Source organism: Alligator sinensis, unplaced genomic scaffold, assembly GCF_000455745.1.
Source record: "Alligator sinensis unplaced genomic scaffold, ASM45574v1 scaffold1295_1, whole genome shotgun sequence".
Classification (NCBI taxonomy): domain Eukaryota; kingdom Metazoa; phylum Chordata; order Crocodylia; family Alligatoridae; genus Alligator; species Alligator sinensis.
In genome coordinates, this window is record NW_005841880.1 from 4,597,243 (window position 1) to 4,600,944 (window position 3,702).

The window sequence follows — 3,702 nt, forward strand, 5'->3', positions numbered from 1 at the left end:
GGGCAGGCAGTAGAAAGTGGAATGCTTTGTCTCCTCTCCTGCTTTCTCTTGAAAGCCAAAAGTTGTCCCTGTCCCAAAACAGACCTCATCTTCAGTGTTCTTCTCATTTTTTTTTTTAAACAGGTCCATTATTCTGTATTTTGGACTGGCACACCAAAAAGGATTTTTCAACCCCAGTTCAAGCCCGGGGCTGAAGGTGCAGCTTCCTGCCCTCTGTGTGAACTGCCACTTCAAAAACTTACTTGTGAAATGAGTGTTTCATCACAGTGTTTTAGCAATTGTAACATCTTTATGATAAAGTTTGGGCTTTTTAGTAGAGCTAAGTCTTAGGAATGTAACTTCCATTGCCTTTTGATGAAACTTCAACAGGGATTGATAGTTGAGGGGGGCGCAATCTGAGATGCAATAAAAAAACCTCATTTTTCAGCAGGCGGTTGTCCAATATCAGGCATTTCAATCCTAATACCCCAGATCACTGATCACTTTCTACAATTTTGGCTATTGCTCCTAAGTCACTTAGACACTACTGAAAATGCCACCTTAGACTCAAGTACCTGATATCCACAGAAAACCAACAAGATTTGGGCACCTGAATTCTTTCGATACAATACAAAGATAACAAAGTGTTGTAGTTACACTTCTCCGTATCTGTGAAGTCTAAAATATGGAATGATAATACTAACCGCATTGTGCCTTACATTTTTAAAGCACCGAAAGGCAATAGCCTAGTGGGCGAAAAATGCTGATCTAAGAAAAGCTTATTGCTCCATGTTTACAACTTGTACTTTATAAGTGCTCCTTTCCAAAAGCGAGTGCAGAAAGTCAGTTTTATTCCCAGTTATACCAGTGTCAATCTGAGATAATGGACTTATTCCAGATATACAATGGTGCCAATGAGACCAGTTTCCTCTCTTTGCATTTTCTAAAGGAATGTGAAAGGGAGAGAAATGGGGAAAGCCACATTAAAGCAAATGTATTGTACACAAAGCACAAGCAAACTGAGCCATCCCTCATCATAGTCGTTAAGGGACTACATTTAAGACACTCGTCTAGTTCCTCAGCACGAGTGGGGACATAATGATAGAAAAATAAAGAAAATAGAAACACATTAAAACAACGGGGCCTGATGCCTTCTGGCCCAGCACTTTGATGTGGCCATTTGTATCCCAGCAAAGTGCACGTATATCAGCATCATCCTGATCCCTTAGCATTTTGCATCTATATTGCACTCACTTCTGCACTGCTGGAAATGATGACATAAGGTGGGAGGCAAGACAGAAGCAGGGCTTCAGTAAGGAGATCTTATATCCTGCAGAAAATAGCCCCCATCAAGAATTGGATAAGAGATGCAGAGGAAGCCCAGGTGAAAATATCACAGAAGTCAGAGAAATAAAAGAGGAAAGACTCTAAGCAAATCTGGTGTTTGTCTCATCTGGGTCTAGCTTACCTGTGCTCCCTCTCTCAACCCACGGCTGCTTTCGCACAGAGTAGCAAGCTGCCAAGAGCTCCAAGGTATTTCTGACTGCCAGAGTTACTCCAACCTGCTCTGCCACTCTGGTTTTAAAGGAGCGCCTACAGCATGAGGTCACGGGGAGCCGTCGGCAGGAAGCACCAAATCACTTTTGCTCTGTCTCTAGATGAGACACTTTCCAGATGAGACACGAGCAGCACCTCCCATGAGACTTTCCAAGTACTATAGAACCGGGTGAGTCAGAAGCTTTGAATTACTGAGCCTTGCCGAGGCAGGGGCAGGAGCCGTGGAGCTGGGAAGCTGGAAAAGCAGCTGCAAATACAACCAGAAATGACTTCAGCATGTCCAAGCACAAACATTAGCACTATGCATTTCCCCAAAATGTGCACACATCCTGGTACAGCTGGTTGACAAATGATAGTAATGTTCACCAAAAAGACTGAAAATGTTCAAGTTGCTTCATTCATTTGCAGAGTTCAAATTTTTCGAGGCACTTTTTATTCATTTCCTTGGGTATTTTCATGAACCCTGTCCCCATGGTTTTTTCAGCAATTTGCATTTTTTTCCCATTTACCAAAAAAAACCTGGATTTGGGAACATGGGGCCTTTCTGATAATGGCTTTGAAACCATCTGTGCTAAAATCAATGCTGCCTTTTAAAAATGTTTAAAATATTGTATGCGGCAAAGAAGTGCTCCCTGAAGTCGGCAATTTTTCTCTCACACAAAAAAATCTAAAAAAATTAAAAACGAGTTTTGAGCAACAAAAAAAGGATGTTGGGAATGTTGTGTCCAGCTGTATGTACTGAAGCATGTACAATGCCTACCTGCTGTAGTAACACAGGTATTGCCAGACTGCATTACACCTGTTAGTCCAGCATTTTCTTTCTAAACCATGGTCAGAACCAGCTGCTCGAAAATAAGATTTCAAAATCCTGCAGAGTGCGGGTAAAGGATCTCCCTGTTCAAATTTGGCTCATGTCCTGCCACTGGGGAGTTTAGATCCCTGCTAAAACTCATTGGTTCTGTGTTATTGCTCCCACTCTGGGGGTGTGTGTTACTTCTAGAGAAATGGCCCCAGATGCACCCGGCCTCCCCGAGACCCTCTAGCAATTAGTCCCAGAGGCCAGCTGTGTATTGTGCAGGGAAGTCTCTCTCTTCATCAGTCGTAAATCTGCCACCTTTTGCTTTCCCTAAATGCCCCCTTCTCTCTTATCGCTGCAAGAAGGGGTCAGGAGAACACGTACGTTTTGGCCTATAAAGTCCTTCAAAGCCTGAACTTGCATTTTTGAGCATGCACAAAAGTGCATGAGAAGCGTGGCACCCACCTCTTGTCTGAATACCCAACCCGGAGTAGAGCCCCACGTGATCACCCCCCACCGCTCGCGCCCGCTGGGCCTGGAAATGAGGTATCCCCTCCCACCACTCCTGCATGAGGGGGACAGAGGTCTCGAGAGTGGCAGCCTCATTTCCTCATTGATAGGCATGGGGAGGGGGCGGGTGGGCAGCGCATGCACAGGAAACCACTGGAAGAAACCTTAAGAAACCACTGGAAGCTGCCCAATCCTGCCCTCTGCCAAGTGCTCCAATGGAGTCATGCCAATATGACTTGGTCCATTTTGTTATGGCATCATTTCTACCCAACCAAGCCAAGACATGATACGTGGCAGCCAAATGTCAGAGGGAGAAAAGATCTGGGAAGAAAAACCTGTTTTATACACTCTTTTATGAGCCATTGAGACATTATCTGACGGATGCTACTCCCCAGGCAGTCTTTATGCTCCACTGTCTCACTAGCCACCTATACGCGCCTTCCCGGTCCTACTGCACTTGGTTTTCATGGTGAAGAACCCACTCGGAAAAAATGCTTGGTCTCATTAGTAAACCCCCCAATTTAGTGCCTGAACCGCCATAGTCTTTAAAATCCTTGATTCTGGAAACGTTAAAGAAGGGCCAGCCCCCTGCCCTGTACATATAGAGCTGAGATAAATGATGATCTCTCTTTCCTCCTGAGCTGCAGAGATCTTAAATTTAAACAGATGTGAAAAGAGGAGTAAAATGAGAGGGGGAAAAAAGGATAAAGATCCCTGCAGCCTTTCACGTCATTGGAGCCATGTCATAGATGTCATGGAGAAGTAGGGCTGGAAGGGACCTGCAAGGGCAAGGGACCTCAGGGGCAACCAGCATGGGTTCATAGCAGACAGATCCTGCCTGACTAACCTGGTTTCTTTTT